This window comes from Triplophysa rosa, linkage group LG21 (genome assembly GCF_024868665.1).
Source record: "Triplophysa rosa linkage group LG21, Trosa_1v2, whole genome shotgun sequence".
In the NCBI taxonomy this organism is placed as follows: domain Eukaryota; kingdom Metazoa; phylum Chordata; class Actinopteri; order Cypriniformes; family Nemacheilidae; genus Triplophysa; species Triplophysa rosa.
The window spans coordinates 16,459,857-16,473,347 of NC_079910.1; the positions used below are offsets into that span (position 1 = coordinate 16,459,857).

A 13,491-nucleotide genomic window follows, 5' to 3' on the forward strand; every position below is an offset into this window, starting at 1 on the left:
ATGGGGGCCAGTATTGTTCAGTTATCACCATTCTTCAAATGTCTTCTTTTGTGTTCTGCAGAAGAAAGAAAATCATACAGGTTTGAAATGAAAAGAGTGGCAGTGAATGATAAAATAATTCTCATTTTTGAGTGAACTATCCCTGTGGAATGGAGTTGACTTAGGGTCACGTCAACTAGACACTGATCAGATTCATTTACAGTATAAACAATATAAAAGCTTTGCAATAATTTACTTTAATCAAAAAAAATAAAATAACACTATTGTACAAAATTTATTCTACAAAAAATAACAGAGTCCTTCAAATAACGCATAACCAGAACACTACACACAGCAGGCGATTTTAAGTCAGACATAAATTTTGTAGAAATGTGTTGTGAATCAGCAGCGATTTAATGGCAAGACATTTGTCGTGTGCTGGTAGTCTACAGCTGATTTTGACTGTTAGCACGCTCAAACCCACGCTAAAAGCTTTTGAAGTTACCCCTTTAAAGCACAGCTGAAGTATAATGAAAAAGAATAAATCATTTACTGGGTAAATAACTAACTGACTAGTCAGTTGTTGGACGACTGGTTAACCATTCCCATATCGAGTGCAGTTTCTAGTGCCGTTTGGCACCATTTCACGCTCATCTGTTCTATATGCCAGAGAAAGGCATCTACCATCATATTAAATGTTGGTCAAATAGACAAAAGGGGCACACCTGTCCCCTACACTTCAACACCCATTTTCCAAAATTGACAATCAAGCACACATTGGACTGGCAGGGGCGGAAACTGGATCTAACGATCCGAAAGTCAAGGACACGCACCGAGATCGTCCAACAAACTGACAACATGAATTTTACTGTACATTATTCAGAGCAACTGCAATTTTTGCATATCGTCACACAGCGTGCTAATTCAGGCCCTTAGAAGGGTGACAGGACGGAGGAAAATGACAGCAAGGCCAACACAACCGCACAACGCAAGAACGAGGAGCCAGGATTCAGCCAGCGCAATCGTTCCAAACAGGTTTGAGAGTTTCCCGTACGAGATACTTATCCGTCCAGCACAAATGTACCTCTTCACCGTGATGAATATTTCATGTTCTGATAACGCTTTTAAGACAGAACTAATTAACGCAAACTAGTTGATCTGGCATACGTTAAATCAGTTCAATTAAAAGCACGCAGGCAAACTCTACATGCTAATAGCGAGAGCTGAATAATTGTATGTTTGAGGGGGAAGTGCTGAATGTTAAACAGGTCTTGTTAACAGCACTTTAGCACTCGGCAATGAACTCCTCTCAGGATTACAGACCCTCGATAATGGACTAATGCAGATCAGGACATCATACAACATTTTTGGAAAGAAGATTCAACATACAGTATATGACAACAAAATCCCTGCCCTAACGAGACAAAAATACATGGGAAAACTTAATGCAATATATAAAATTATACATTTCCATATATTACAATGAAGGGCTTATATTTTTTTAGATTTGAAAATCAAAAGCACGGACATCACCTTAAAATGGGTGCTCGACCAAAAAAAACATATCAGAAAAAGAAATGTAATGTCCGCATATCAGAGCTCCAAAAAAAACCCATCTCTTCTGTGAAAACACTAACCCTCTCTCAACAGGTATTGGTCTGGCTTTTGCTGAAACTAGTAACTTTGTATTAGCACCTATTGTATTATTGCTCCTGTATGACATATCGCTTATTGCTCCCTGAACTCTCTGTAAGTCGCTTTGGATAAAAGCGTTTGCTAAATGACTAAATGTAAATGTAAATATTAATAATAGACTTTCACATAGCTTGTGACGTATCGAGCACCTGGAGATATCTGATGAATATGGGGTCAGTATTGTTGCATTATTCTGAATAAACATACTATGAGTTTCACAAACATTTTTTAAATCCACATCTGCACAAAAAGCGAAATATAGGTTCGACGTTCCACAAAATAGAATGGAATTCACAAATTAATACAATGAGATTCGCAAATAAAAAAATATTTACAAATATGGATACAAATGTGGACCGCTTTCTGCACATTTGTGGATGTGCATTGATTTGCAAAATATCTAGTATGTTTACTCAGAATAATGCATCAATTCTGATCCCATAGATGAAGAGCCTGCGTGCTTGAAACATCATGTGCTTTGAGAAAGTCTATTATTAAAATGTTTTTGAAGCTTTGGTGTGGTGACTTTACATATATTTTTTTATATTTGAAAAGTAGCAATTTCTTAATGTATTATTCAATATACTGTAATACTGTAATTTATTAACAATGTATTATTCTATATATTTTAAAATATGTCTTTAATGTTTTAATATATTGACAGTTATAAGAAAATATATTTTCTTTGCCTAATAATATATTTTATATGGGGAGCTTTGGTAATGTAATAATCTTCATCCATTTACTGGTATTTCATTCCAAAAGGATCTCAGGTATTGTTCCAAACTTTTTACAAACTGCCTGTTCACCAGTAAAGTTTACAACGAATTTCAGCAAAACTTCTCAAAATGTCAACAGTTCTCTGTATTCTGATATACAGTATACTTACTGTATAATAAACATAAACTACATAATTTATCAGCATCTTAATACATTGATAAATTATGTCTGACCGTAATGCATAAAAGCATCCCTTACAGAAAAGACACATGAATTTCACATGTTTTTTACATGTTTTTCGCATTTGATCACATGTATACAACATGTGTTTAACATGTGCAAAAAAACACGTGTGATCACATGTGAAATGTGTGTTTTTGGAACATTTTGGTGTGAATTCCATGTGAATTCCCATGTACTGACACTTGTCCTAAAAACATATTTTGTCCGAATAGGATCTAGTACTTCCTCCTAAACACACAGACAGTGCGGATCCAGTAGATGTTCCCCTGCACACCGAACTAAAACCAGTTGTACATTTACTTGAATAGTTAATGGGGGTTTTGGGAACATGAGCCATGCCTAAAATGACCTCGAACCATCTTTGACTTGATTGGGAAATTTGCTAAGCCAGCATTTCGACACAGATCTAAAAACCCTGCTGCCTGACAATGCCGAAGGCTGCGATGGCTCTGAAACTCTCATAGAAGAAGTGTTCTGTGGTATTGTGGGGTAAATGTGTTGGCGCTGGGAGTGTCTCCACCCTCCCTTAATGGTTAGTTCTTGGCAGTCAGGATGGGATGAAAAATAGAGAGACAGACTAAACCATCTTCTGAAAAATAAACAGGGCTTTTAGGAGACAGACGCGAGTGCTGTGGACAGTCCACCGGTTCACCTGAGAATGTTTGATATGGTAATGGCCTTCCTGTCCAACACTGAATGCTATACATCTGCTCCCTACTGAAGAAGAGATTGAGAGAACAATCAAATCACATGTGGACATATTATGTAGCAGGAAGTAAGTTGTGGTGAAAATGACCATTCATATCACCTTGGTATCTCAATTGTTTTCAAAGCCCAGCAATGAGATTGAACAAAGATCAAATAGAGACTCTTGCTTCTTCTCATATATTGCTATTGTTCGTTTTTTAACAAATTCCGATGACAAAAATCTGAGCTATGCCATAATTTTAAAGTTCTCTATTGTCATTGTATGTCATGAATTACCTTGCTTGTATCTGTTCTCAAGATCATTACTACACGTATACCACACATGAAAGGAGAAGCATATGAAACAAACGTTATAAACAAATATAATAACGACTGAAAATGTCTAAAGCTACAGTATTCAAAGGCAATTTTAGAGCAAGAATGGTTGCTAACATGTTCTCAGTGGTTGCTTTTGTCAAAGTAATAATAGTCCCCAAATCTATGTTTTCATCCTAAAGAAATTGCCTCAGTGTCTCTAACCCTAAATATGAGCAATATCTAAAGTGATGCCTGCATATATAGACCATATAGACCAGGGCTGTACAGCTACGAAAAAACGGTCTGTGCCAAGAATAAATTTAATAGTGTAGCACATGCGTGCTATACAGTTTGGCAGGTGCATTAGACAGAGCCGCTTGTTTGTGTGAAGTGCGTTTGTCATTGTGCTTGTTCGTGTGTGAGGTTAACTAATGGCGCACCACTATTTATTTCCATTTTTATTTAGTTTTTGCGATTAAAACTTGTTTTCCGGCTGCATTGAGTCCATTGATCTAGAGCCCTATGATTCGCGTGAAGTGGGAAAACATGGAAGGAATCACGAAAGCGGAATTCTACTATTTAAATATGTCATTTGCTTGTTCTGCGTGTCTATGAGTGAATGAGTTGCACACTTTTACATGTTACAAGTGTGACACTCGTGGATTTGTTGGTATCTCACTATACGAGGACGCGGATACATAAACTTAATCCACAGAGTTGTTCTAAGTTTGTTTTATGAGCGTTTCACTGTTTGAGTGAAGCTACCGTCAAACACTGAAACTCAAGCGTCTCCGCGACGACCCTCCAAAATAAGTCTGCTTAATTTGAAGATGTAGTAAATTTGAAACTGTAGCAAACACTATAGTATACTATAACATTTACTGTTGTAAGGTGTAAATATACTATAATGCCCTACAAGGGCAAAAGACCTTAACTCGCTAGAGTGTGAAACTGAGAAAAATGACTTTAAAGTTTTTTATTTGTCCAGTCAAATTAATTATAGGTAGGACACTGGAAATCTGGCAATTAGATCTTTTAGTAATTAAATTTATGTACTTAAAAAAACATGAGCTTAAACTTGACTTTTGACCCCTATTTTGAAGTTACTGTCCTCTGCCTTTGTAGTGTCTGCAAAAAGTGAGAAGTCACGCCAAGTCAAAAAGCAGTAATTTCCACATTATCAATATTCAGCTGCTGATCACCATTTACAAAACTATTATTGTAACACCTGTATAATGTTTTACTTTTTAAAAATAAATCATGTTTTAAATAAAAAGGTTCAAAAGAGAAATATGCAATGATGATAAAATAAGTGATCCTTACTGTAAAACCAGTAGGGGGTGGTAAGTAATTAAGTGAGTGACATATCGAGTCATTGACTGTGTTTATGAATAGGTCATTGAATCACTGAATCTCACTTCAAAGATTCGTTCAAAGCCACAGATTCATTCACAATAATTGCCTCGCCTAAAGGACGATTTGATTTATGTGAACGCCAGCCCAGCAGGTTGGAATAATGCTCAGAATTCTTGTGGATTGTTGTGGATTAAACATCTTCGATGACATTCATTGCCATGGATTTTATTGGGTTACAAGAAAAGGAAGGATATGGATTTAATTGCGAACTGTACTGATTTTATGTGTGATCATGCTACATGCTACGCTGTCACAGCATTGGAGTCAAATCTTGCAACTAGTGTGCAGACCCAGACTGTCACGGCACAGTAACTTCATATTGACGCACAGCTAAACAAAGGCAGAGTACTCAATAAAAGAGCGTTCCAAAACAAAGTCAAAGAGCGGTAACTAGTGTTACGGTGTTTTGCCTTGGTTTCCTTTGGACTTTTGGAAGTTACTGTTAAGACAACGCATTACTTTCTTGAAAAAACTGTGAAATTGACTCAAGATACTTATGCACGTGATAAAGGACGTCTTGAATATCCCAAAAATATCAATAACTAATTTTTGACCAAAATCGAAGTTACAGTCTTTTTTTGCCTTTGCACGGCAGTATAGTACACAAAAATTTTATTGCAGTTTAAAGTAGTAAATATTATAAAATACTACAGTATTTTTATGGACAAATGTATTTACTACTGTATAGTAAAGCACTGAAAATACAGAACTCCGAAAAATTCAAAAGGAAAAAACGAATTTGTCTGTTTATGTGATAACCTGCACTTGTTTTTTTAATGATGATAACGTAGACGTATACTGTGCTACAACTGTTTGGCCTGTGCTACAAAACTTCAAACCTCTGTAGCACCGGTGCTATGCGCAAAAAAAGTTAACGTACAGCCCTGTAGACCATACCATTTTATCATTAGCATAATCCAAAAAATAAATGAAAATGCAACAATACAAAGCTAAACAACTAACAGGTCTAAAAATGTGGTGTAACATCGATATTTACAATTTGTAAAACTTCAGTTACATTTAAAGATGAGCAGTTACATAAAAAAAGAGTTTGCCTAACCCTAAAAAGACGAAAACAAGTATGGGTTTAGCTGGTGAGGGTTAGCATACCTCCTCATGTGTAAACATCCTGCATTTACGACCACGTGTGGTCAGAACGTAAGCCAGCGATGACAAAGTGAGACATGGGTGGGAGTGCGAACATGTTCATGTTTGTCTGTATACTTGTTTGTGTGTTTACTTTTCAAATCGAAAAGCAAGACTGGACGTGGCGTGGCACAGGAGTACAGTGTTAAATCATTTAAGACAGTCCTAATCTCACTTGGCCAATGAAATATAGAGAGAATTGAGACGTTACAAAGCAAGGTGGACAGAGAGTAAAAAAACAGCTGAGAGAAAAAACGGGGGGACCTCAAGACCACATCCTCTTTTCAGCCCTGGAGTGTAAGCCCACTGCTAGGCACTCGGCCCGTGTACGCTATCTCATTTCCTGGGGATTTTTTTCACTAGAGTTTCTCCCCCAGGGCTTTCCACACAGCCTGTGAGCCCCCACTGAAATATTCACAAGGCACCTGAGGACACAGGTCTTTGTTGGGCAGTTCCAGGGAGGTCGGCTCCAGTTTAACCCACACACGGAGCGCCTAATCTAGAGGGATGAACACATCTAAGTGGTTGATGAGCACAGCTGTCACTCCACACACACATACACGTATTCAAAGTCGCTGGCCCCCAAACACCTCTAGGGAGAAAAGCTCACCTGTATGCATCCCTGCTTACACAAAAGAACCACCATTCTATCGTTTTGGTCATGAGTGTTTTGTTTGATAACACCTGTGATCTGTAAAAATGAACTAAAAGGGCTGAGTGAAAGAATAATCTTGCCCGCATTTGACGTTAAATATTGATGTGAAACAAACAGGAAGTGACATATGATATACAGGCCACCTTGTGATGTCACACCGTGCAGATGTTTTATGCACAAAGTACGCAAATGTTCATTAGAGCTGATAAATCGAACAAATAAGGATGGATCAACATGTGTGGATGCACACGCACGCACACAGGCACGCTTTGAGTGGTCTCAACAGTGAGGGGGAGAAGCTGGTCCCCAGTGTTGTAGAAGGTTCATGCTTTCTAACCTGTTACCCACACAACACAGCCCACAGCCCGGGGAGAGCAGCCATCTTCCACACACAGTCCACCCACACACACACGCACACACGCACACACACACACACACTCAGCTGTGTGTCGTGTCTGCTTGCACCCCCTATACCCTGCCACCCCCCACATCAGCACCCCCCTCACTCTATTTTCACCATACACACACACTTACACACAAGGCCAGTTGAACTACCCCCTCTATCTCGATCTCTCTCTCAGTATCTCTCTATCCCTTTACACCACCAGCCACCTCCTCCCCCATATCTGCCCGTTCTTTGCAAATGTTCCGATTAACAACCGTAACCCTGAATAAACAGCGTACTGCACTTTCTTGTTCAACTAACCATATGAGCCTCCCTCTAGATACACTCGCACATCCTAACAGAGACTAAACACGTACTTGCACTTAGGCATCAAAACAATGAAAATAAACACAACAAATGATGTGGCAAGTGTGCTTATAGATATTCAATAGTAAATTTTTCATATACAACTTATGATAACATAATAGTAATGAAACAATTGTAGACACTGATTTAACAAATTAAACAAATAGTCAAAAGTCAAACTCTATTGAACGCATCGATTGCTAGTAAAATACAGTTAAATCCCACGGAAATTAGGTAACGCTTTACAATAAGGTTGTATTTGTTAACATTAATATAATACATGTTAATATACATTAATATTAACATATCAGCTGACATGAACTAACAATGAACAATAATATATGTTAAAGGTCCGATTGAACGCGCAGTTTCTGCCAATCTCATATTAATCTTGAGTACCTATAGAGTATCGCATACTTCGTATCTTCGAAGAGGATTTAGTTTGATCACATTTATAAAAGATAGATACAGCTGTACGATTATTTCCGAAAATAGACGACCTCCTGGGGGTGCGCGGGGGGAGGAACTAAATCACGAGCACACAATACATCATCGCATTATCCCCATTATGCACGTGCGCCCCGACTGCCAACAAAACACAGACATATGACTTAGTTTGACTTAGCGCGTACAGTTCATGTCCGGCATCTTTTAGCGCTGGGACAGCGCCCTCTATCAATTTCAAACGATCTGCAAATCCAGCGTTATATCCACCGTTTATATAACGTCCATAACTGAAATGATGTGAACAAACAAACACTTTTCTCACGAAGTGTTTCTCTATCGCAAGAGTAACAAGCTGCAGCTGCAGGCCCACAGCGCAGCCAATCTTTATGGTAAGTGGGTATTCCTATCGCTCGTCGGTTGATGCGTGGGCAGGCTTTTTCTTTCGTCTTGCCGTGGGCGTGCTTTTCCGGAAGAATTGCCCAATAAGGGACTAAGAATAGTTGTTACGTAACGTTTTTTCATGTTCAATTTTTTTTTTCCAAAACCTATATGAACATTGGGGGAGTGTTTTGAGCACAGAAATACTACGTAATACGTCCAACTCGTTTTTTGACAAGTTGACCATTTTAAGCATGAGAAGCCAGCACGTTTAACATTGTAAAGAAGTCAGAATGCATGAAACAGCTTTAAATCACCCCTTTAATGTTAGTTATGCCAATACTATTGTTCATGATAGCTTATGGTGCGTTAACTAACAGTTTTGATTTTAAACATGTATTAGTAAATACTGAAATGAACATTAACTAATAAATGTTTTTGAAGTATTGTTTATTGTTAGTACATGTTATCTAATACATTAACTACTGTTAACAAATACAACCATATTGTAGTTTTACCAAAAAGGTACAGCAAAACACTTTTTGACACGTTGAGACACAAAATGTCTCAACGTCTACAGGCTATAGTGATTCTATACTGAGGTATGTTTTGAAATCTACAGCATAGACTGTCAATACAGCATACCCCAGAATATTCCTTTAGGAGTTTGTGAAGTGACAGACGAGAGCAGGTATTCTAATCCGGCTCCATTAAAACAGTTCCGAGAACACAGCGCTGCTCTTTACTCCTATTTCATCCCCTCTCTTCTCTTACCCCACACAGTAAGAACCAATTCCTCTCCCCTGCTTTCTGTTGACACAATACAACCACACCTGTGAGGAAGTCAATAGACATAGTGGACCAGAGCCCCCTCCTGCCTAAAATCTTCTTCAATTTATACACAAACAGACACAGACTTTCCATTAAACAAAAACACCTGGATGCACAACATGAAAGCGGCCCTCTAGAATCTAGAGAAGAAAACTGTGTGCGCTAAATCTTGCAATGTCAATACTTTGTCAATGTGAGGGCCGAAGTTTACAACAGCAAATATTATTATCTTAATACGATAATCATTGCACCTATAAGAGGTGATCGCTATTTTAGCTCTGTGTGTCAGAGAACAATTGCTATACTTTAAAGTAAGAAAAGAGGAAACCGGTACAGTTTACCATGTTAAAACAGAACGAAACTGATAATGTAATGTAAGAACACACAAAAACCTTTGTCTTTTGTGATAAGTTGTGGTAACGCCCCCACGCGGTGTCTAAACACAATTTTTGTTATGCCAAAATGTGTTTTCCATCACAAGAGAGAGAGAGAGAGAGAGAGAGAGAGAGAGAGAGAGAGAGAGAGAAGGTTGGACATGATCCCTGCTACAACAGACACCTGCCAGCACCCTCAGGCATACATACAAACCATCAAAAAACACGAATGGCTTTGACATCAAGACACATTACAATATCCAGGTCCACAACTTTCCGTGAAGCTTGTGAAAGAACGGTAATATTGTTGGGAACAAAAGTGATGGTAAAGGAATATTACCACGTTAGCCTGGCATCTATGCTTCATTCCCTGTAGATGGGCATGAAGACAGTTCCTTACATAATCCGTTCTTCTGCTCAACTGACTCATTTCTGCACTTGTTAATATATCATAGCGTGTAAAATAAAATATTAGGCATGAACCTAGAACTAAAACACTGTGGCACTGTAAATAATAATTATTAATATGTCATTTAAGTTATTAATTGTTACGATAATTTAGTATCACCGGCTAATCTGCTGCTCCTGCAGCTCAATTATCAGACAATTTATGACAATTTTTGCCTTATTTGTCGAAAAACCATAGCAACCACAAATTAACCATGGTTTTACTATAGTTTGCCCATGATGGTTTTTTTTGTAAAACTATATAGTAACACAAATAGTAATCGATCCGCCCCAAAACACGGTTACTACACTTTTACTATAATAAAACCATGGTTAATTTTCCAAAGGGTTCAACAACACAGATTCAACATTTTAAGATATACAATAACACGTTTCTAACTAACCAATCATTCATCAGAATCGGATGCACCTGTAGCAACCAACCCGGCACAGAGAGAACGCGTCATAATAATACAGAGCTGCACATTCTTCAGACAGACGCTTGAATGAAACATTGCAGCGCGTAACTACACATTCTAACGCATCGCGTGCAGATTCATCGTGCAGTTTATCGCCAAATGCACCGACGAGTCAAACAAGTGGGGTCGCTCCCCTTAAAAGCACCCGTCAGCGAGGAGAAAATGGAGGAAGACGGAACTGACCAGCTTTAAGGGGGCAGACGGGGGAAAAGACAATAACCCGAAGCAGAGCGCTGTAACATATCGACACCCAGCGCTTTCCCTCACAGTCAAGATGACTATACTCTGACATACTGCACTCTCTTCAAGTTGAGATAAGTATTAGGCTGCGCGAGCGAGGATTTAAATGTGCGGGAAATAAAATAATAGAAAAGTGAGTCCAAAAAATCCCCTTCCTTTTTCTGGTAGTACACTGGGTTTAGGGTGTTGACGCAGCAGAAATTTCCAGCTGGAGAAATTCCCCTTCGGGAGGTTAAATGAGGGGAAGAGAGAGGGGGGTTAAGCCCTGCCAAAGCTGCGCGAGCTTTACATTTAAATACCGCGACCACAAGCACTGGCCCCCAAATGACGTGCATTTGAGGAATAATAACTTGATGAAAATACTGTAATATACATAGAATTGGATTTTACATTAAGCACTTTATATTATAAAACGTGCCCTCGGCTTGGTAAAATCTCTATAAAGTCTTTATAATCGATCGTAAAGTCTCTCATCACTCCAATAAAATTCGCCCATGAATGAATGACTACACGTCTGACAGCTGTTCGCACAAGCCCGGCGCGTGTATCGTCTGTCGCGAGCGCGTTCTCACCTGGAGACGTCAAACAGGTTGCTGTCACGCAGTTTACTTCACTGTCGTGGAAATAAAACAAACGAGCCGGCGAGCTGTCACAACTCAATGAGATTTGCGGCCACTCGTGAACTCGCAACTTCAACTTACCTTGCCAGCTGTATACCTGTGTGCAAGCGCGAGCTCATGTCTCCTCCGAACCGTACGAGTGAATTACAAGTCAACTGTGAACGCAAACGCACCAAGAGTGAACGCTGCTGAATCGCGTAATAGTCAGATCGGAAGGAAGTGATCTTAGTGGGGAAAGGTGAGAGAGGCATACCTGTTAACCCATGAGTTCTGGGTTAGCGCGATGTCGATGCTTTGGAGCTCCGATATTTTGGTCTGGACGGGTGAGGGAGAGTGAGCACGTCCAAAATGTCAGTAGTCAGTTTGACTCCCGCGAAGCGTTTGTGTCCGTCAGTGTAATTCCCCCTGGTCGCTCTCCCTCTCTCTCCTCGCTCGTCTTTCTCTGTAACTCTCCCTCCCCTGCTTTTCCGTGTCTCGGTATCAGGAACCAGCCTCCCTCTCTCTCTCTCTCTCTCTCTCTCTCTCTCGACTGAGAGTCAAATACAGGAAATGAGGCAACATAAACGCTTACATTCACCGTCAAACCATGGACAGGTCCAGCTGAACTCATACAGCCTTGAAGTCATATGAATATACAGAGGGCAACAATCTTACCTGAGTTGTGTAATGGCTCTGATGATTAGCTTACTGATATGACAGGTGCATTTGATTTCTATTGGGAAACTCCCGAAAGCCCATAAATTACAAAAAAGAAACGATAACAAGGATGACATTGTAGGCTATGACATTTTATATGATATCTATCAATGAATTATAATACACATGATTATAATAGCTATATTTAATATTATAAATGGTTCCAAATATTTCATCATTTACCATCATTATATTATAGTTATACCATGGTCTGTTTGAATACTGGATTCTGATTGGCTGGAAGGTGTGCATTAAAAGCCTTTAACGCAAGGGTAGCTCCAATCAGTTAGATTACATTTAAAATTAACTGACAAAATAACCGTCATTTTCACCTGTTTGATCTAAATTGACACTGTAAACATCAATAAAAGCTTTAACTTGGCAAATAACCATGGTATAAGCGGCATAATCCACGGCTATCCGTGCATTAAAGGATTTTAATGCACTTCGCGTAGGGTGGTTCTACACCTCCACGTCGTGCATTCAAATCCTTTAATGCATGGCTAGCCGTGGATTATCCCTTACTTAAATTGTAGTAACCATGTTTTTTGAGGATTACCATTTGTATTACCAAATTTACTATGGTTTTGGAATAAAACCATAGTAAACATATAATCAAAATGGTTATGCTTATTAAAAATGATTTTTACCTGCTGTGTAACTGGTATTGTGGTTATTATCTTCTGCGTTGTATTTTTTTAACAATAAAAACATCTTTATTTGAGTTTAGTTCCAGCTTGGTCAGTTTAGGCGTGTGATAGTTTTTGATTTTGGGTATTAATCCTAAATTTGCAGGAGATAGATAGGTGAATAGAGAGAGAGAGAGAGAGAGAGAGAGAACACACAAACTGACACTATGACAGGATCCTGTCACCCTCACTGAGAACTTTCATCAACACATTGCTCTTTTTCTCTTTATATTGATATGTATATATAGATACTTCGATACTTTTATTTTATTTTTATCTTAATTTGTATTTGTGCAGAATATTTATATTTAATTTTCCTGTGCTTTTGCAATGTAAAATTAGTTTTATAATGCCAATAAAGCTTCTTTGAATCTTGAATCTTGAGAGAGAGAGAGGGGGGAGCGCGTGTGTGTAGGCGTGAGCGCGTGCTGCATGCTTTTGTCCATAGTGTGTGTTCAGTTCTCGCATGCGTGGAGGGTGAGACACGCCCCCTAGTGGGGAGAATAAGACAAATCATCACACTTTTTCAATTTCTCAGTCTGCTTAGAAAGTGTCACCCACCTCATGTAAATTGGGCAGGGGGCGTGGTTATTTTAATTTATTTAGCATTAGAGTTGAAGACAGTGCTTCTACAACATTGCAATCTTCATGTCTTAACTTTACACCAGTTTTGTTATATG

General features: G+C 38.8%; 1 protein-coding gene across 3 annotated transcripts in view; it reads right to left on the bottom strand.

Annotated features, from left to right (window-relative positions):
• zbtb46 (zinc finger and BTB domain containing 46) overlaps nucleotides 1–11,941 on the bottom strand; it is a 93,229-nt gene extending 81,288 nt beyond the window's left edge. The window contains exon 1 of one of the 3 annotated variants that reach the window (XM_057362914.1): nucleotides 11,680–11,932. The gene's annotated coding sequence lies outside the window, so the exon portion shown is untranslated. Of the gene's footprint in view, nucleotides 1–11,507; nucleotides 11,632–11,679 lie in introns of those variants that run through there. The other 2 variants (XM_057362913.1, XM_057362912.1) reach the window with 2 other exon arrangements.
• Between the last annotated feature and the right edge of the window lie 1,550 nt (nucleotides 11,942–13,491).